At 34.8% G+C, this 23,673-nt stretch overlaps 1 long non-coding RNA gene across 1 annotated transcript; it reads left to right on the top strand.

Moving 5' to 3' along the window:
• Window positions 1–5,492: 5,492 nt before the first annotated feature.
• On the top strand, window positions 5,493–22,070 carry LOC128678868 (uncharacterized). The gene is made up of 3 exons (XR_008405698.1): window positions 5,493–5,666; window positions 12,647–12,760; window positions 21,978–22,070. It is a non-coding gene; the product is annotated as an uncharacterized LOC128678868 (long non-coding RNA).
• The last annotated feature ends 1,603 nt before the right edge of the window (window positions 22,071–23,673 follow it).

Genomic DNA, 23,673 nt, shown 5'->3' with positions numbered 1-23,673 from the left:
ACTATCGATTGTTGACTTTACATAACGTCTAAACTAACTCCGATAAGTTTAGGATAGTATCGATGAATAAACTATCGATAGTTAAATGATATTGATAGTCTGAAACAATCAATATTATCGATACTATTAAATAGCATCAACAGCTCAAAATGAGACAATACAATCGACACAATCATTCCTTTTATATCGATAACATCTCTCGAAACTATCGATAATTCCACTATTGGCAAATTATGAATAGTTTGTAACGCCACGCATTATGACCTCTTTAGTCATATCGCGTGCGCGCTGGCATGATTTTTATTTCTTTCATTCTAAATTCAAAATTTTAAATTATTGTTCCACTTGATATTTTGAAATCACATTTTGACTCATTCATTATCATAACGATATCGGCACGTACCACACGCACGCTGTAATTATATATATATATAATAAAATATCTTAAATTGTTTATAGACCCTTGAAGGGTCTGTATTTTATTTATTAATTATATTATTATATAACTGTCTGCCTTTGCCTATTCCTACCCCAACCCTACCTGAGATTACCCTACCACCTAACAAGTCTATTATAGAACGAGACTAATAAAACAAAACATTTAATTATATTTTCAACACTTTACAAGTTCAGTTATAATAAAATTGCGATTAAAACAAATTCTTTAATTAAAGTCTGCAACGTTCGAGTTGTTTTATGAGAGTCATTGAACCTCTATTATTGTTGACTTCTATTTCAGGTATATATATATATATGTGAAACTATAATAAATCCTACATATTATATATTGGTTGGCAAATTACTGCGTGATTTGTCCATGTATATTTATTTATTTTATTTGTTCTGAAAGGGAAACCAATTCCAATATAACTGGCAAACTATATTGGTTCACTTTTATGCTGCATACATCTAGTGGGGAGGGGCTGGTGCACTGAGATACAAGCTCTGCTTAGTTCAGACACCAGTCTCTCAAAAAAATAAAAAATAAATAATTTTTTTTTTTTAATTTTTGAATACTTTATCAGTGCGCTTGGAACATTGTTAATTAGAAACTTTACATAATATATAAGTATATAATTTATAAGTATATAATTTATAAGTATTTTAAAGTTATTTTTGATTTAGATACTTTTTAGTCTAAATTAATATAATTTTAAAACTTAACATATTTATTAGTCATTAAAAACAGTTACTATTAAAAAAGAACTCCGTCTTTAAAAACGAACTTTTGTAGCGTGTCAAATTTATTTTTTTATTAAATAAATAATTTATTCAGAAATTAGACCTTCACATGGATTATTCCACGTCAAATTTTATATTATATAATATTTACCAAAGCTGCAAACTATTAGCATATCGGAACGGCCACTGCTGATAAGAAATGCCAAAAGAAACTCATTTAAACAGTGGTTCCTATAATGCCAGAAGGGTTGCTATTTTTTTTATAAAATGTATTATAAATGCTATTTTTTTAATAATAATAATTCATTCTATAGACCAGTATTTCTATCCATTATTCTGCAATAGTTCACACTCCCGCCGAGACCTGCTCATGGGCATATCATTTCATTGGTATATCCGCGAGCGGGTCTTGGCGGGAGACCTACACAACATCAACATTCTCCAAAGGGCCTCTACGTGTTGGATCCATATCCCCACGCAAGCCTCTCAAAGGACCGGACTTAGTGCCGTGAATCCCAAAAGGAGATACAAATAATAATAATAATAATATAAAATGTATAACTTTTTCTCAATAATATAACAATGTAGGTAAACAATAAAGTACATGGTCAAAAGGTATAAATGGAAATATATTATGATTGACCAAACGAAATACTTTTAATAAGAGATCTAGCTGACCAGTTCCCCGGAAGCACGAGTTGACGCATGGGTCAGCCAACGGAGGGCACATCTCGATTCCCGCGGCCCACGATGCCGCCACCGGTTTGACCATTTGTGTTACGACAACTTCTCAAATCATAATCAAATCTCATACCTTTTCATTGAAATCTGCGTATTTATTGAAATTGAACAGGACTGCATGAAATTTTACAACATTATTAGCAACTAGAGGCCCGTTCCGGCTTCGCTTGCGTGAAACTATAATAAATTATACGCTTAGACCTTCCTCAGGAAACACACCATCGGTGAAAACCGTACAAAAGTCTGTCTGGTAGTTTTTTAATATATCGCGTTCATACAGACAGACAGACGTATTAGGGGACTTCTTATTATAATAAGTAAGAATATACTTTTATCTAAAGTTATGTAACAACATAAAAACTACATAAAAACTTAAACTGAAATTATTTGTCTTAAAACCCTTGTTAGAAAAGTGGCTCGAAAGAAGTTTTAAAACTTCATTCATGTATTTTTAACTAGGTCAAAGTCGATATCGAACTCGAGTTAGAATATCTTCGAATACTTATTCGAAATCTATCGAAAGTTTTCGTAAGGTATTAGTGCGATTTTCAGATTCACTTTTCACTTTTTGTAGTGAAACGCAGCAAACCAATCGCAGCGTGGTATTTGTGACGCGACGTCAACCACACAATCTGTTAGGTTCGCTGCGTCTCACCGCAAACAGTTTCAACCAATATCTATATGCAAACTTGCTTCACAACGACAGATAAGAACAGCTGTCGCTTTGTACGCCACTTAATCGAAACTTGCCGTAACTGTATGTAAAGCGGGTCCTATACATGTTTGCATAACTCTGCATATTGCATGAAGCGCCTAACTGAATTTAAGTTCCGTATCTTAGATCGGCTGCAGGCTAGATTGTTACAGAGCTTCTTGAATAAATTGGCGATGACAGTGCATGGTTTGATTAAATAAGGCGGTATATAGACGACCTCAATGGCGTAGTGGTAAAGTGCTTGCCTCTGAACCGAGAGGTCCCGGGTTCGATCCCCGTTGAGGTCATGATGGAAAATGATCTTTTTCCGATTGGCCCGGGTTTTGGATGTTTATCTATATATGTATATGTTATAAAATATAGTATCGTTGAGTTAGTATCGCACAACACAGGTCTCGAACTTATTATGGGGCTAGCTGAATATCTGTGATTTGACCTTTTATTCAATATATTTATTTCAAGTTATCATCCACAATTGTTTAGTACAAATCCTTAAAAAATAATGTTAGTAATTATATTTTTTATTTATTTATTATTCTATAAGTATGAACTCCGTTTTGGGAGGATACGCAGGTTGGTCCATTGCTCAAAACACGAACTATGAACCAAGTCTGCTGCCACACTCAGGAGACTATTGTTACTGCCACGCACCATGAACAACAGAGAAACTTTCGCATTATGGCATGGACACCGTCTATATACACTCCGGCAAACATTTGTGATGCGCTACAGAAGCGTGGCAATCGCAACAGAATCCTAAACATACCATACAAAACTTATTGATTTGAGGGCTTTCTGAGTATATTTGGCCCATATCCGTTAATTTTATATTTATATATAACCAATAATCTCTTGAACTAGCTTCGATAATGTTGGTTGGACAAGTGCAGAAATACAAAACTCTCGCAACCAAAACAAATGTTTATTTTTGACCACGTTTATTTTATGAGCCATGAACGACAATGGCTGTGCGTGGTAATGACCGGCGTTTCTGTCATTCCTCCAGTGATTGCGTGGGCAACGGCAAATCTGGGGCCCTTGGGTATGTCACCGCAAATATTTTTGGACATTTAGCTCTGGGGATCACAGAAATATGGAGACATTGCGTAGAATCCCTCGTAGAATTGTATCACTCTACCATATCATCCCATGGATGTCGTAAAAGGCGGAACATAGACTTGGTAGCTGTTAAGCAATAGTATTCCTATAGCTAGGTCCATTGCGAATGTTATAAACACTGTTTTGTACACAGGGATAGAAAATAAACAGAACGTTCGCTGTGATTTTTGTGTAAGAACATTGTTTTTCATTTTTTGACAATATATGTTAAGGACGTTATCCTTAACATATATTGTCAAAAAATAGGATCCCTCTAGATTTGTTAAATAACATCTAGAGAGATCCTAGATCTATATTCAGACTGAAAATCTACTGAATACTTACCTTTGAGGTACGTATGTACCTTTAAGTACGATTCGATCGATTTTATCGCTCTGGAATACAACTTTTTGATAAAATAAATAAATAAATAATAAATATATTAGGACAAATCACACAGATTGAGCTAGACCCAAAGTAAGTTGGAGACTTGTGTTATGGGATACTAACTCAACGATACCATATTTTATAATAAATACATATATAGATAAACATCCAAGAACCGGGCCAATCAGAAAAAGATCATTTCCATCATGACCCCCGACCGGGGATCGAACCTGGGACCTCTCGGTTCAGTGGCAAGAATCTTACCACTGCACCACCGAGGTCATCAAATCGAGGTCGTTTGATGTTTTGATAATAGAAAGAGGCCAGACGTAACTGGCAGGAAAGTGAAGTCAACTATATTTTTTATATTTTATGATAGAGAAACACCATAACATAGCCAACCCTGCATAATAAGTTTCACGTCAGACAGGCATGTAAAATCACTCACGAATCTTCTAAATTTTAATTCAAAGTACATTGAAATATACATAATATAACAATCAAAAATATATACATCTATATAAAATATGTATAATATCTTTGTAAAAAAAAAAAAGCTTTCATTTCGCCGTATTTCTTTCTTTCTGTTATCAAAGTTCCATACCGACCCGACTAATAGCAACTGTAATGGTGTTAAAATGTAATATATGTACGAATTTTTCATACTGTTTGTACCACGGAGTGATTTATACATTTTGCAGACATTTATTTAGTTCCACCCGCTGTTCTAAGTTAAGTGTTAAAAGTACAGTAAAACGCATATTAAAATTAGTCCGCACGGACCTCTATCACACGGTAAAAGGACTTCATTATTTGGGGTCGGCCTCAATTATTTAGTAGAAAATAATCGAAATTAATAATCAGATAGGTAGATGCGAATTTGATTATTTTGTGCGACAAAAACGTGAAAAAATTTTATAGTGCAGTAAATCGTTGAGGAGTTACGAGTCACGTTGGAAGGCGATATATGCACCATAAGGTCATTGGAAGAATATACAAAAATGCTTATCATAATAATGTAATTTCACAAAAACTGGAGCGATATGGAAAATTTTATAGTTTCACAAGCGGAAGCAGGTGAAATTTTACTCACAGGTTTTCTTTCTCTCTTTCTCTTTATCTCTTTCTCATATTTCTCTCTCTCTCTCTCTCTCTTTGTCTTTTTCTCTCTTTCTCTTTTTTATCTTTCTCTTTCTATCTTTCTCTTTCTCTCTTTCTCTCTCTTTCTATAGATCTTTAACTCTCTCTTTCTTTCTCCCTTTCTCTCTTTCTCTTTCTTTCTTTCTCTCAGATTAGATTTGACAGTGTTTCACACCTTAAAGTCGTTTTAAAATCCAATGCACCAACCAGTATCTTGCAAGTCTCCTCCTACCACAGATGTGCTCCAGAATCTTAGCGAACGAGTCGACAACGACACGAGTCACATTCAAAACAATTACATCTGTCGCCGCTGACACTATCTCCAGTCTCACTAATAGATATAACACCCACTCTTAAGTTACTAAGTTGCAAGCGGAAGCGATTTAGCTAACGGAATACACAGGTATTTCTTTTCACAACATTATTTATTTTAATTTTATTGCACAATATAAAAAGTTAACAAGACCAAACAGAAATATGTAAAATTATTTTCTATTGATATTGTTCGAAGCTGGTAATCGCGATAAGTAAAATAGGATTTATTGCATAATGTTTTTACACATAAAAAAAAAAACAACACGAAAAAGTTAGTGATTATAATAAATTGTGATTTTATTAAATTCTAGAGGCAAATTTGGCATCGTATTTTTTATTCTCAATCCTTACATATTATAAAAGAAAGACCTCTGCCGCGTCTGTGACTGTCTGTCTGTCTCTGCGATAAATTCAAAAACGATGGCATGGATTTTCATTTGGTTTTCACCGAAAGATAGTGTAATTCCTGAGGAAGGTTTCGATGTATAATTTTTTATGTTTCTATCCGAGCGAAGCCGCTAGTAACTTTATAATATAGGTATTTATGGTATAGTGTGTGAAGAAATTAAGTCCTCTATTACTTTCTTCACACACTATACCATAAATACCGCGAGTAAAATTTGCAAGGATCGTGGCAAGTGGAAATAAACAGAAATAGGTAAAATTCCCTTATCTCTGCGTACTAAAGTAAAGTATTTTCTCTCTTTCTGTCGTCAAGTCTTTTCGAATTTACTAAAAAATAATAATAATAATAATACATTTTATAAGTACTTAGACAGTTGGCAAACCCCGCCATCTCTCATACTTTGAACCACGCAATAGTTGTCCAATAAATTTTTGTAAGCCCCAATAACCGTTTGCTTCCCGGCGCACTTGTAATTAATTTCATGGTAACACCGCGGCTCGGTGTTGCCACACGAATTATGAGCTCGTTGTGTACCGTCGGTTTGTCTTGTCAGGCTTCTGTTTCTATGACAGTGCGGTAACCTGCTAATGACAACCTCGGTGGCGCTGTGGTAAAGTGCTTGCCTCTGAACCGAGAGGTCTAGGGTTCGATGGCCGGTCGGGTCATGATGGAAAATTATCTTTTTCTGATTGGGTATTGAATGTCTATATGTATTTGTTATATAAAATATAGTATCGTTGAGTTTAGTATCCCTTAACACAAGTCTCGAACTGTCTTTGGGGATAGCTCAATCTGTATAATTTGTCCTAATATATTTATTTATTTAATTATCTGTTTCTTGAGTTTGTGTTTGTAGATATGTCTTGAGTGTTATTCGGAGCTGTAACGCCCGGGGTCAGTTGGTAGCTGTAGTTTATGAACTTTCTCGAATGTTGTATGTCGGCGTTCATAATATTATAAGTTATGTAGAGAAATAAGGTACTTGGCTCAAATGTACCAACTTCTGTGAACAAAATTAATCTCAGGCAGTCCACATAAGAAAGTTATATGTGTTTTGTCTAGACTACTAGAATTCGTTGTGGTTTTAATTTTATGCACTTTAATTATTATTAATTAAAGCAAAATGTAAATTACACAAGTTAGTACAAAGCTAACTTAATATGAACGGCTAATTCACACTTTTACAGACGTCTTTTGGGAACGTTAGTATTTTTTTCAAATTTTTAACATCATATGTCACTATTTTAGTTGTTTAAAAATATGCATAATTTTGAAATGTTTCAAACACGGTGTTTATTTTCCAGCAAAATCAGTCGACCTAACTAAAGCACCAGGAAAGGATTCTGTAGGAACTGTCACATTTTCGAAAACATAGAAGATTTTCCGTCACGGGCTCTTCTCGTCTGGTCTTGACTAGTTATAGTTTATATAGTTAGTTGGCTCTTGGTCTTGACTACAGTTATAGTTTATATAGTTAGTTGGCTCTTGGTCTTGACTACAGTTATAGTTTATATAGTTAGTTGGCTCTTGGTCTTGACTATAGTTAAAGTTTATATAGTTAGTTGGCTCTTGGTCTTGACTATAGTTATAGTTTATATAGTTAGTTGGCTCTTGGTCTTGACTACAGTTATAGTTTATATAGTTAGTTGGCTCTTGGTCTTGACTATAGTTATAGTTTATATAGTTAGTTGGCTCTTGGTCTTGACTACAGTTATAGTTTATATAGTTAGTTGGCTCTTGGTCTTGACTATAGTTATAGTTTATATAGTTAGTTGGCTCTTGGTCTTGACTACAGTTATAGTTTATATAGTTAGTTGGCTCTTGGTCTTCACTACAGTTATAGTTTATATAGTTAGTTGGCTCTTGGTCTTGACTATAGTTATAGTTTATATAGTTAGTTGGCTCTTGGTCTTGACTACAGTTATAGTTTATATAGTTAGTTGGCTCTTGGTCTTGACTACAGTTATAGTTTATATAGTTAGTTGGCTCTTGGTCTTGACTACAGTTATAGTTTATATAGTTAGTTGGCTCTTGGTCTTGACTACAGTTATAGTTTATATAGTTAGTTGGCTCTTGGTCTTGACTACAGTTATAGTTTATATAGTTAGTTGGCTCTTGGTCTTGACTACAGTTATAGTTTATATAGTTAGTTGGCTCTTGGTCTTGACTACAGTTATAGTTTATATAGTTAGTTGGCTCTTGGTCTTGACTACAGTTATAGTTTATATAGTTAGTTGGCTCTTGGTCTTGACTACAGTTATAGTTTATATAGTTATATACATATTTTTCATATTTTTTACGATATCTGAATGAATATTAGGGCCCCAAAAAGATCGGTCATGACGAATATATCAAACCAAACACAAATTTCGAAAATCGGTCCATAATTGACGGAGAAATCGTTGAACATACATAAAAAATATATATATACACCGAAACATAACATAACCTCCTCCTTTTTTGGAAATCGGTTAAAACGGTATATTTTGCGATTTTCTGCACATGTTAAACTTTAAGTTGCAACTCACACTTAAACTTACTTTAAGCTAACTATATTGTCTGCTAATTAAACAGAAAATGGCGATTTATATTTGAACAAAGTTATTAAATACCTTTTTCTCGTAATGATACAATAAAAAAAGTTTTTACGTAAGGAAGTACAGCTTTTCTTAGCAATTAGGTCACTGCAGACCACACAAAGGAAATTATTGTACAGAGCACAAGCTTCATTAACATGCAACTGCCATGAAACATACACGTAGTATACATGAACAGCACCTCATTGCGTCCACAAGTTCTTTTTTTAAAAGATGCAACATGGGAAAAAGTGTTAGCATGTGAACTTTAAAAACGTGCTATGTATTTGATTTGATTTTAGACTCAGAATATGGACCTATTGGGTAATTAAGCAATATTTAAAAACTTTGTTAGTATGTTACAATTTTTTCAATACCTACCTCTATCTACTATTTGATGACCTTGTGGCGCAGTGGTAAAGTTGCCTCTGAACCGAAAGGTACCGGGTTCGAGCCCCGGTCGGGTCATGATAAAAAAAAACGATCTTTTTCTGATTGCCTCGTTCAAGCTGCTCTGGTTTATCTATATATGTATTTGATATTAAATATAGTATCGTTGAATTAGTATCCCATAACACAAGTCTAGAACTTACTTTGGGGCTAGCTCAATCTATGTGATTTGTACTAATATTTATTTATTATTTATTAAACAGTCAGTGCTTTTTTAATCACTTGGATTTACAATATAAATATCTGAATATCAAATCAAAAATATATTCATGAAAACAATCGCATTCGAATAATTGCAATTCAATTGCGATTTAAGATTTTTTATGTCGTAATTTTGTCTTAAATTCATGTGTTTTATCTAGTATTTGGTACATTATATTGTTTTAATTACTTACTTCCAATTGCTACCCTAAAGTGTAATTAATATTTTGTACTTACTTGGTATCTCGATCGTAGTTACTCTGTGTTGCAGACTATGTCTTAATTAGCTTGTTCGAGGTAAAAATTTAAATTGTTGAAAATGTAAAAAGGAAAGACTTCGCAATTAAAATCGGTTCAGTAGTTTTTCAACGGAACGGAACTTTCTTGAAAATGTTTAAGTCGAGGCGCTTTTATGTGAGATTGTGCCTTTTAATTTTTAATAAACATTTTTTACAAGATTTTATTTAACTTGCAATTTATGTAGGTATGTATGAGATATGTTGTTTTTTTTATACTTTTTATTCTTACAACTCAATTTTGAAGTAGATATATTTGATTGATTGGGTTTAATATTTGTATAAACGTTTAGTTTGGATGCCAATACATTATTATGATATACATGACCTGATGGTGGACCAGTAACGGCTCCCAACCGGAGAACCCCTCAAGAGCTTACTGCACGAACAATAACTTTGCGACGACAGTAACGTAAGCAGCAAAATCAACCCAATTTTTTTTTAATTACAGCCAAATATGCAAGATGGAAGACGACGTCTGACAATAAACTCGATTATTGTCCTAATATTAGTCCTAAAGAAAAGTATTTAATTTCTAGAGGCCTGTCCTGACTTCGCTCGGGTGAAGTATTCCAGAAGGTTTCGTCTATCTCTGTGCCAAATGTCATCTTAATCGGCCCAGTTTTTGAGTTTATCCATACATACAAACAAAAATACAAAACTTCTCTCTTTATATTATTAGTATTGATAACAAAAGTATTGTTTAATATACATTATTCAAACAAGGCTATTAAAATTATTCCATAGCCTTTTCGTTAACTTTATAAGCTAAAGGCTTGTTTTAAAATAAATTATGTCTGGAGTTCAAAACATTTATTACCCCGATGGCTTATACTGTAGGGTTATTGGCTGTAATAATAGCAAAAAGCTGTATTCATAAAGAAAAAGTTTGTTAATACATCAGAATAAAATATAGAACAATTTAACTAGTACATTGTTAGTTTAAGGCTCTATTAGTTAGGTTAGTTAGCAAAGCGTATAAAAAGAAGCTTTTACGCGCGGCTTCGACCGCGTTTATTTCGGGAATAGTTATTTTTCCAGGATGAAAGTATCCGATGTCCTTCTCCATACTTCAAACTATATGTATGCAAAATTTCAAGAAGATTGGTTGAGTAGATAGAGCGTGAAGAGGTAACAAATTTACTTTCGCATTTGTAATATTAGTTAGAATACGGTTTTTTTTTCTAATTAGCTAAACGAAACGAAAAAGTATTGGAAATAATCTACATAATAAAAATCCGAGGAAAACCTGTTATTTATATAAAAATAACAAACCAATGTTCGTCTATTCAGTTTTGTTCGTCCATTTAAAAGCTTCTACAAATGTTTCTTGGAAGAAAAATTTCAATCCGCTAAGAGGACCGTCAGCAAATGACGCGAAAAACTGTTGAACACGAGACAAATTTATCTGCTGACCTTACGCTTTTTCGAGTTTTAGACATTGTTTGCGAAGAAGTTTTGAATGGGCACTAAAAATAAATGTATTCTAAGAATGAACAATATTTTGTGTTATATAAACAGGTCAAAAGTGATAGAAAAGCTGTTGAACAAATTTTGATAAAACTTTTTATAATGTCAGATAAAAATTAAGAATAAATGACGGCAATTTTCATAAAAATCTAGTTTCATCACGAGCACCGGATATTTTTTTATGTGTATGAAAAATTCATAATTAATTTTAAATTAATTAATTTTAAAAAACGACATGTCAAAACTAATCTCTCCCTCTCATCTGAGCGTCTACCCCGTTTCTTTCTCAGCCGTTGAGCCTCGGAGTCCAGGATTCGCTTTTCTACTTTTGCGTCTTCATTTTGCACGGTCGTCGGGATCCCTAGTTGTCAGACCATTGGCACCAGCATTTCGTGGGTTTGCCCCTTCTGCCAGGGCCAGCCGAGAGAGATAGAGCATTTTACTCTCTCTCTCTCTCATCTCCACTTGTTCCCGTCTTCGTTCGGGGCTGTGACACCGCGAAGCCCGAGGTCAGCGTAAAAATAACCTTGAAATTTTAAACATTCGGCTGTGTCTTTACAACCGGCCGCGTGCCTGACGCCAACCCTCCTTGGGAATGCTGTTGTTGTCTATCAGCTGTCTAACTATATGCCCTTTAGACTAAGTTCCACGGGAAAAGATATAGTGGTCCTATTCTAAGGCTAGTAGGTTATTTTATCACAAACTTGCGGCTTGCCTCGGTTAAAACCGTAATAAAAAGTAGCCTATGTCACTCCCGAAAGTTTCGCCTATCTCTGTGCCAAATTTCATCAAAATCGGCCTAGTAGTTTTTGAGTTTATCCATTAGAAACAAAAAACAAATTTACGTAATATTAGTATGGATACAGTCGTAGCCTCGTAGCACAGGTCTACGAGACTACGAGTTTCGTAGCACAATGCTACACGCCTACAACGTTGCTTAGTAGATAGACAACGCAGCGCCAAACAACAGACTGCCAGCCAACCAATCAGAGCGCGCGTTTGTTTTAGTTGCGTCCCGATGACATAGTGCGATTTGTACCAAAACATTATTTATTTATTATTTATTTATTTATTACATCATGTTACATGGATTATTTGAGCGTAAATTGCACTTAGAAAACTGAGGTTTGTGGCGCACTGCATGGATGAATTACATCAAGTATATATAGTATTTTAAGACTAGAACTACCTATTATCATTAATATAAATGTACACAACCAAAGCAATAAACCAATAATTGAAAATATGCTAATGCTTGGCAGCTACGACATAGCATCGACAAGAGCTTGACAAAAAAATAAAATTATATAAAACAGTCCAGAAACAGTATCCAAAACAATAAATTTATATTATTTAAAAGAAAACTCTTAATCTTTTCTCTCTTTTTTAAAAGAAAACTCTAAATCTTACTTCTAAAAATATTAAGTTTAAACTTAATATTTTTAGTAGTAAGATTCTTCTTTAAATCGTCCGGTAATTTATTAATCAAGGGAGGTAGCAGATCACCGTTCTCTCACTGTAGGTATTGTTCGCGCGCTCAGTAACCAACCGGTTCCGTGCGACAGACAGACATTAAGTGTTTTGTTTTCTTTTCTATCTATCTAAATGGAATTAAATCCAGCCAGTCCATTCATATTATAGTTGTACTCTACATAATCTGTGGTCGCAGGTGCGGTACCCTCGTCAAGCGGACAGTCCGAGTCGTGGCGTCATCAAGTAAGCCCGCTGATTTTGATATTTCGGAGATTATGAAGTTGAATGTTGGCCCATCACAAGATTTTAGGTATATTACACTAGCGGTTTGGCTCGGGTAAAACCTTCATAAATTATATACACGTCAACCTATTAAATCACTGCATTTATTTTAAAAAAATCGCATTAAGCAACTTTGGGTTATACTGTCTAGTGATAGGGAGAAATATTCATAAAGATAACACATTTACATTTAAGAAACGAACACCAAATATAGTGGTGTAAATATTTATGTTAATCTACGTAATTTTTTTTTTCTTTTTTATTATGTATGTAGTTACATCCTTCACAATCAAACTTCAGAAGTCCACGTATACATTCAAAGGAAAAGCGGGTCATTCTCATCACGAGTTTCATTTGATCTCACTGGGAAATCCAACTATTATTTTGTAACCAAGTATACTGCAATAAATGACATTTAATTAACCTCCAACGCAAAAAAAGGGGTGTTATAAAATTGACAGCTAAGTGTGTCTATTTGTGTACGTGGCACCGTAGCTCATCAACGGGTGAACTGATTTGGATGCAGTTTTTTTTTTTTATTTGATAACAATTTTTTATGCGGTGGTTCTTAGATATGTTTGATCAAAATCGGTATGAATAATGAAAGTCGGATGTTTGTAATTTTGTCTAACAAATAAATTTGTTATATTTATATATGTTGTCGACGAAATTTCGCTCGATATAAATTGAAACATCAAGTAGTGATGTGAGTCGAGTGCATTGCCCTTTGCACTCTGCATTCCGCTTCACTTTGCATTCTGAGCAAACTGCAAAGAATAAATGTTTATACTTTTATATATTCAGGAATATTTAAATTTCATCACGTTTTTATACGAAGAATTGAAAATGCTACTGATATTAGAGTCTCGTACGGAAATCGTTGTGATAAAAAAAACTTTATATTCCAAGAAATTTCATGACAATTCGTCAAATTCAAATAATTTATTCAGAAATTAGACCTTCACAGGCACTTTTTCACGTCAATTTTTATATTAAATAGTTATTTCTCACAAGCTACAAACTACTGGCATTTCGGAACGACCACTGCTGAGAAGAAATGCCGAAAGAAACTCATTTGAACAGTGTTGGTCCCTATCATGCCAGATCGGCTTACCATTATTGTTTCTTACAATTTTTTTTTGTTCTAATAATACCTATATCAAAGTACATAATATACATAGTCAAAAAGTATACCAAAACAGGTCAAATAGATTTGACGTGAAAGAGTAACAAACATACATCCACACATACTTTCGCATTTATAATGTTAGTTGGAACATTAATGTTATATAGTAATTATACCCTTTTTATTTTATCTTTTAAACCTCAATTTAGCTCTATTGAAGTAACATGAATTAAAGACATTATTAATATCTATGACAACTTTCTTGGCATTATTAATGGTGGTTTGCCATTGCCTTCTCCATTTCACACACAAGTTAATGATCAACCAGTGTGCACATTTTTCAAAGAACAAACAAACATAAATTCATTAGGCACAAATGTTATACATAGTCATCCATCCCATCGACTAATCATCGCTAAGCAACTGAGCTGAAATCGATTGAAATGAACCAAAAATCCTTTAAAAAGAGGCCTTATTAATATCTATTATTATTATTATTATATGAGTGAGACCGTCTAAACCATTGCAGCGTAATTGTATAAATTGATTTTTTTCTGTTTTCAATATTCAATTTCTCATATTTTTTTTCTGAATTGATGAAACTTGTTGAAAATTAAATGTATTTGACGACCTCGATGGCGAAGTGGTAAAATGCTTGCCTCTGAAACGAGAGGTCCCGGGTTCGATCCTCGATTCGATCAAGTCTCGAACTTACTTTGGGGCTAGCTCAATCTGTGTGATTTGTCCGTATATATTTATATTTATTTATTTATTTATATTTAAGCTTGAAAAAGTTAACAAATGATTCGAGCCTTTCATCGAATTTTAACAATAAATTTTATTTTCTCTTTATATTACACAGATGCAATATTTAATTTATAAAGAAATGATGGTACAATTTGTTTATTATTATTCCTACTAATATTATAAATGCGAAAGTTTGTGAGAATATTTAATTAGGAGTACGGATCAACCTGATAGAATCAACTGATACGTGTTAAAAAAAAACATTTCATTCCCAAATCAGAATCGCGTACTGACTGAATGCAATAACTTCTAAAATTCAATGAAATCGAAATTTTGACGAAAATTTATTATTTTCAATAACTTTCCACTGTTCATTTTACAGTATAGTTACCTCGACGTCTAGACTGTGTAAATTTGGTGTATTGAATTTGGAAGATTACCAGTCAGGCATCGTGAATTGAATTTTTGTACACGATTTCCAAAGAATATATTAAACTATATTTTTTATTGATTCAAATTCTAACATCTATTGGTTGAACAGACAACTTCTGTGTCGTATTTTGATAGTTATTACAAATTAAATATTTCTTATATTAATTAAAACTTCGTAAAACTATCAAAATAAATTTTCCAACTAAAGATTTGTTTACGTTGACAGAAATGATGGGTATATACCCAGTTTACGCCCGAGCGTAAAAAAATATGGTTTACGCCGGAGCAGAAAAAGTTAACGCTTAGTTTTTCGTGCCGGAGTAAAAACATCCCTGCTTCCAACTGAAGATTGGTCGAGAAAAGATAAAACACAATTTACATTAGATTAGTCCCTCATACAAGTTCGAAATTAAGTTCGGTAAAGTTGTTAACGAGTGCATGAGAACTTCAAAGCTTTCACAGATACTATAAATTGATCCAAAAGAAAACCAAACCAATGCTTTTATAAATCGTCCATATCAAAAAATTGAACTCTACTACTTACGAAATAGAATCGAGAATTATTGGCAACATTTAAAAGATTATTATTTAAATTGGTATCGTTTTTCGAATCAGCAGAATTTTGTACTATACCAAAAGTAGTCTCCTTAATTGTTAATCTTATGTTTATTAGCATAGGGTTTAAAACTGCACGGTATTTCATGTTGTTAGTTAATTTTGTGCGACACAGCGTGGTCATCAGGATGCGCTTTTGAAGGCTCTGCCTCAATTTGCATATTAACTGCTTGTGTTAAGATATGTAAAGTAGGTGGTTTGAATTAAGGAATTATGTGGGGAATATGTTGATAAGGTCTGAAAAGATTTTAATTAAGAATATGTTGAACACTTACCAGTGTTCCTAACATAATTATAGTCATATATTCGCGTAAAAATTCAAAATTTTATCCGGCCCCGTGGGAATTTTGAGAAATTATCTTTTTATATCCCTACGCATCTAATTTCAGCTTTGAACACCAAGTAGTTTTAACTGTTCCATCAATATTGAGGTTACTAAAACCGAACTTAATTCAAAACTTAATTAAACTTATCGCAAATCCAAACTTGTTTATTAAAACGCAGATTCGTTTTTTAATTTTAAAATCATGAAAGATGTGCGTGAAAAGTAATTCTAGTTTCAAGTCCTGGGACGGACAAAATCAAATCATAGTCAAATCATTTATTCAGAAATTAGGCCTTCACATGCACTTTTTCACGTCATATTCTACATTAAATTATATTTACCAAAGCTACTAACAAACTACTAGCGTTTCGGAACGACCACTGCTGCTGAGAAGAAATGCCGCAAGAAACTCATTCAAACGGTGTTGGTCCCTATCATGCCAGAAGGGCTTACCATTTTTTACACAGTACATGGTGAAAAGGTATACTGAAACATATTATGATTGTGATCGAGTGCTGATGAAAGGGAAAAAGATATAAAATATAATAAATTAACCAAACGAAAAAACTTTTAATAAGACACAAGTTGCTTCTATTTTGTATATCTGTATTCAGACATAGAAAAGTTTCATATTACCGTCAAGATATTCAAAAACACATACCGAATTTTCGAGGCCGTAATAGAAAAGCGACAAGAATTTAATATTCCTACCGGCTCATAACTCAAAATATTAATATTCGCGATGTCTCACATTTGTGTGCGATTTCGCCACACTTTGTTTACTTTTAATATGACATTTTATCGGATTTTCGAAAACACATACAAGAAAATGAGATATCGAACTATCGAACATTTTACTCTTGCGTACTGAGAATGTATTTCTGAATATTTTAGGTATAATTTATGACGAGATGTGTGGTTGCACCCTAGAATAAGATACTCCACTCCATATCCTCTCGTGGATATCCTCGGTAACTGTTTCTGCCGCACGCGGCAACAATAGTATTTCCACGGAGTAAGGTTGTAAAATCAGATTTCTTTCAAAGAACTTCTTCATAGTCGTATTCCTTATGGCTGAGGATCGTGGTCATTACGTGGAATTAAACACACACAACAACTTTCTTGGCATTAGTAATGGAGTGGTTTGCCATTGCCTTCTCCATTTCACACACAAGTTAATGATCAACCAGTGTGCACATTTTTCAAAGAACAAACAAACATAAATTCATTAGGCACAAATGGTAATACATAGTCATCCATCCCATCGACTAATCAGCGCTAAGCAACTGAGCTGAAATCGATTGAAATGAACCAAAAATCCTTTAAAAAAAAGCCTTTTTTAATTTCGAAACATTATTTGCTTACCGAATGAATCGACCTGTCAAATATTGAATGGGATACAATTTATAACCTCATAGAAATTTAAATATATCGTTGGCCACACGTTATGTAAAACTAAAGACAGGTGTAGGAGACATGGGTCCCTCTCTGGGTGTAATTGTCATGTAAATCTGAATGCACAAAAATCTACGTCCCTTTACACTCTTATTACCATAACGTACAGTTCATATTTGAATAAATTTAGGAACAGTGATATGAAAATATCAGGTGAAGTACTGGGATATTGTGCAGTGGTGTTACGCTTTATTATGTTGGCTTAAGGTTTAGTTTTGTAAGTTTGAGTGGTTAATCAATTGGGCATACTCAATGTCTTGTTAGGGTGACCCAATGAAATGTTGACATGGGATAAGGAAAATTATTGTGATTTATGTGATGCATAGTCAGAGTACGGCAGGAAATAATAAGTTTTAATCTATGCATCATTTGAATAATGTGTTTTTCACAAATCATCAGTATTTTTTTATCTAAAAAACTTTGTTACAAAAATGAAAATAGTATTGTGGCTTAAGATAGTTGGGTGATGAGACGAGAAGAGACGAGACGAGACGAGACGAGACGAGACGAGACGAGACGAGACGAGACGAGACGAGACGAGACGAGACGAGACGAGACGAGACGAGACGAGACGAGACGAGACGAGACGAGACGAGACGAGACGAGACGAGACGAGACGAGACGAGACGAGACGAGACGAGACGAGACGAGACGAGACGAGACGAGACGAGACGAGACGAGACGAGACGAGACGAGACGAGACGAGACGAGACGAGACGAGACGAGACGAGACGAGACGAGACGAGACGAGACGAGACGAGACGAGACGAGACGAGACGAGACGAGACGAGACGAGACGAGACGAGACGAGACGAGACGAGACGAGACGAGACGAGACGAGACGAGACGAGACGAGACGAGACGAGACGAGACGAGACGAGACGAGACGAGACGAGACGAGACGAGACGAGACGAGACGAGACGAGACGAGACGAGACGAGACGAGACGAGACGAGACGAGACGAGACGAGACGAGACGAGACGAGACGAGACGAGACGAGACGAGACGAGACGAGACGAGACGAGACGAGACGAGACGAGACGAGACGAGACGAGACGAGACGAGACGAGACGAGACGAGACGAGACGAGACGAGACGAGACGAGACGAGACGAGACGAGACGAGACGAGACGAGACGAGACGAGACGAGACGAGACGAGACGAGACGAGACGAGACGAGACGAGACGAGACGAGACGAGACGAGACGAGACGAGACGAGACGAGACGAGACGAGACGAGACGAGACGAGACGAGACGAGACGAGACGAGACGAGACGAGACGAGACGAGACGAGACGAGACGAGACGAGACGAGACGAGACGAGACGAGACGAGACGAGACGAGACGAGACGAGACGAGACGAGACGAGACGAGACGAGACGAGACGAGACGAGACGAGACGAGACGAGACGAGACGAGACGAGACGAGACGAGACGAGACGAGACGAGACGAGACGAGACGAGACGAGACGAGACGAGACGAGACGAGACGAGACGAGACGAGACGAGACGAGACGAGACGAGAGAGTCATCATCATATATAGTGTATTATTGCTAACTTCACTGTCAGATTATATTCAAGTCGCTTAAAGGCATCTGAAACGGCTTTTACGACTATTTACCGCCATCTACTGGCAGGTAGTCGCACACACACTAGTGAACTAAACTGTCCACCAGTCTGCTGGTTTCCTCACGATGTTTTCCTTCACCGGAAGCAAGCAGTGGTCGATGAAAACTACATACTACATTAGTCAGTCACTGGTTGATCATCAACTTGTGTGTGAAATGAAGAAGGCAATGAAAATCCACTCCATTATCAGTGTCAAGAAAGTTGTTGTGTGTGTTTCATTACACGTAATGACCACGACCCTCAGCCATGAGGAATACGACTATGAAGAAAATAATATGAAAGTGACGCGAGATTTCCCCATAGAAAAGGGCCACTTTATATCATCCCGTTAATATCGTACGAGGCGACTAAGGGATAGCCTAGGCTACAATAACAATAGAATTTCCAAGGAAAGTTGACGTCAGACGTTTGTAAAAACACAACAGAATTTTCAAAATTTTAATCTTACATATTTCTTACGCTGACCCCGAGCTTCGCGGCGTCACAGCCCCGAACGCAACATGCGAAGGTGAATGAGTATGAGATAATACGAGTTTCCATTCAATTCTGACTCGAATTGCAATAAAGATGTCATTTTTTTCTTACTTTACTGATCAATTCATGGGATGTCCTTGCGAAAATAAAAAGGGTCCTGAACGAGCGTGCGACAGATGGACAGACGACATCGTAAGGGTTTTATAAGGGTTGCACGGAATCGTAAAACATTGTGGAAGTGGTGTATTTTATCTACGCCCCTGGGTGTCTAACGTTTAGGAGTAATGGGCTGTGCTTTGGGGGAAATATCATCTTGAAGCCTCGTTTTGGATATTTCTTCGATAGTTTACAGAATTTTTAATATGTAATATATGTATGTATATGTTACCTAATAATGACATAGAGGGATAGAGACAGAGGGATTTCTGCGGGGGTGGCATCATATTGCACTCGATAGATATCTATGGAAGCAGAAAGGGGAGGCCTTTGCCCAGCAGTGGGACACTTAAACAGGTTATTAAAAAAAAGCTAATAATATTGTTTATGATGATGACGAAGCGGAACACGCTGACGATGAAGCGGTGATGGTAAAGTGGTTAAGACCGTCCGCCTATGATCGAAAGATCCTAGGTTCCAGTTTCTACTCGTGTCACATAGACCAGCTTCGGGTAAAAGATACATCGTGAGGAAACCTGCACACTGGTTGACAGTTTAAGTTCCTTAGTGTATATACGATTACTTGGCACTAAATGTGTTAGGTAGTAAAAGTCATGTTATATTTGAATTGAATACAATACAGTATTAGCAACACACTCGAAAATAAAGAAAGGGAGACCATTTCATAAGCCAAATTGATTTTAAACTTTCGTCTGATATAGTTGTAGTTCGGGATAAAAAGTACCTTATGTGTTATTCCAGGTTATATACTATCAAATTACATAACAATATGTCCAGTAGATTTTGCATAAACAAATATACACGTATGCATCCTCACAAACTTTAGAATGTATAATAGATATTAGTAGTATTGGATATGTGTGGTGATTTTGGCAAATGCCTAAACTAAGTCGTGTGTGTAAGTTTGATAGCCAATTGAACTGAAATATATATACCACTAGCTTGGCCACAAATTTGTATGTAAGTAAAATCCGTTTCCCGTGGGAATTTCAGGAAATCCCTTCTCTACACTGTCCTATGAACCTACACACCAAATTTCAGCTTTCTACGCTCATTAGTTTCGGCTGTGCGTTGTCTGTCAGTCAGTCACTCAGTAATGCAAGAGTTTTATATACTCGTATACAGATTTATCATCTTCCCTACTACGCTTACATTAGAAGCCATGCCTGCTAAGTCGTATCTCAATTGACTCAGATTCGTCGCGGTTTTTGGACCGTTACTAAAGCTCTCATTATTAGGTAGTAATAGTTTTTATGAAAGTGAAATTACTAATATCAGTACGGTGGGACATCAAAAAATTTGGGTGGATATGTACAGTTCCGTTCGAGGATGGCGCACAACACGTAGCCGTATACCACAATAGTTTAAAGCAGTTTAATAAGAAAGATAAAAATATGCTTGGAAAAATTTTAACTATCATTAAATTTACTTAATAACAAGGTCTGTTAAAAACTTCGCAGTTTTAGAAGTAATTTTATAAGTAACGAAACACAAGCTTCGAATTAGTGGTCAGACAGATTTACTTGATTACAACGATATAAATTTAATCAACTGCCGGCAGTCGGTTTGCATACATTACCACTGAATTTACATAAACGGGATTCAATTTGCACTGAGCGCTAATATCTACACTATTAATACAACATTACTAATATTGCAAGTTTTTGTCTCATGTAGAAAAACACCGTAGGAAATCGCACAGTGTATTTTTTTTCGAGTGTCTTAAATGATAACGATTTGATTGATTTTAAGCGGTGGTGGTTTAATGGTAAGACTGTGGATCGAAAGGTCCCAAGTTCGAATTTAACTCGTGCCAAATATGTTTGTATAATAATCCAACTAATGTATATTAGTTTTCATAGACCACCATTAACTTTCGGTGAAGGAAAACATGGTACATGATATAGGTATTAGCGCTTGTAGAATCAAATAAATAGTTTATTTATTTAACTATCTACTTATCTAGTATCGTAGTATCCCAGTATATATTTCACTAGGTACATATTTTAAGCACTATATTACTGCACTCATGTTTCGCACCAGCACCTACTTAGTAGTAAAGGCTCCAACTGAAAATCAGTGTATTGCTCCTAGAGTAATAACATCATTGAGTTGTCGCCTGTTTAGATTACTGCAGCACACACACCCATAATCACTTTTTGTACTTACCCACGTTTTGTTTTTTTTTTTTTATCTTAATTTTCTTTTTTGGTTATTATGTGTGTGTCTGTAGTTTTTTGAATAAATTTGTTTCTATTCTAGGTATCATAGCGACACGGTGCTTAGAACCGAGATGTTGACAATAAGATGTTATGATCGGACGCACGAATAAAAGCGGGCGATTCTAATTATAATAAAGCCACACGAAATTAATTTGTCTTTTAACTTGTGATTGAATGAACTTGTCCTCTGAGCTGAGCCGAAACTCAGCTTTAAGCAAACGAAATTTCGTAAATTCATTAAAAACACCAGATCCGAAACGAAAAAGTAGGAAAGTATACTAATATTCCTTTTTATTTTTTTAATATTCTGTTTCGTGTACATAAATTGGTAAATAAATAAAGTGGACTCTAGGCTCTGAACTCATGGGCTGAGGAAGAAATTGGGAAAACACTCAGATGAAAGAGAGATAGTATTGGCAATCTGCATCCCTGCATACGTGGTCTTATTCTGGCTTTGAAAAATATCTGATTAAAACAAATTGATTACTTTTCGTTTTTTTTATATAAATGTCCCCTAATCATATATTGACTGCTGATAAATCAACAAATAAATATCAATCATTTTTGTCTCTAGAGAGCTATCAACTTGAAAATGAGATATCCCCATAGTTCCACGTGATGGATGGAAGTTCTGGAAGAATTGACGAAGTAATTTTCATTATAATGACTTTAGATCATCACTCATATTAGGCGTCTATAGATCGACATAGATCCTTTAGAGCGTGCGATAAATAAATTGAAAATAAAAATTGGGTTTAGGAAAGTAATTGAAATTAATATAAATGTATATTTACCTACGTATTTTCCTGGTATGTTTAATGTATATATGTATGTAATATTGTCGAATAATCACTGAATATATATATATATATGAAAAATTACAACTTCTTTTTGTAAAAACGATAATTATTAGGCTGAGTTACATTTTTGATTTTCTGTAAAATTAATTCTAGATAGAATTTTTTTTTTCATAAATATATCTTTTTGACACAAGCATTTATTATTGCCAGAGAAAACCTTTGAAGAGTTTCCTCGTCGGGAGCTCCATCTAGTGATGCCATAATAAAATATTGTCATCTAAATAAAACGCGTGTACAAAATTTCAGCTCAATGGGTTTAAGATATCTGCTATCCGGGATAAACCCTATGTCCTTCTCCACACTTCAAACTACATGTATGCAAGAACAAACAAACAAACTTACTTTCGTATTTATAATAATAAAACCTTTATTTATCCTTAATAAAGAGTTACAAATTATATAACTATTAATTGTTAATTTATAATATTAGTTGGAATAGTATTGAGGAATCATCGAGATATCTATCGATTATGCATGCACCAGTCAAAAACTGCTTTACTCGGTAATAGCATAGTATGTATGGCACCGAAAATTTACGACAAAATTCCAAATCAATATAAAAGCTTAAATTGAAATCTATTTAAAAAGCACTACAAGTCTTTATTAACTGATAAATGTTATTATACTTTAAATGATTTCTTTAATGATAGACTCGGATAGAATTTAGTGCTAGTATACATTATAATTCTTTTTTGTTTTGGATTTGTAGTGGATAGCATGCTCCTCTTTATTTATTTATATTTGCATACCTATATTCGGTAAAACATGTAGGTATAATTAATTTTGACATCAATTTGTATATTTGTACTCATGTTTTTGGCAAATAAATGTCTTCTTTCTTTCTTGGGATGAGTTTACGTCTAAAAACGTTTTTTC

Source organism: Plodia interpunctella, chromosome 20, assembly GCF_027563975.2.
Source record: "Plodia interpunctella isolate USDA-ARS_2022_Savannah chromosome 20, ilPloInte3.2, whole genome shotgun sequence".
In the NCBI taxonomy this organism is placed as follows: Eukaryota; Metazoa; Arthropoda; class Insecta; order Lepidoptera; family Pyralidae; genus Plodia; species Plodia interpunctella.
Note: the sequence above shows the minus strand (reverse complement) of the source record. Positions and strands in the feature narration are given on the sequence as shown.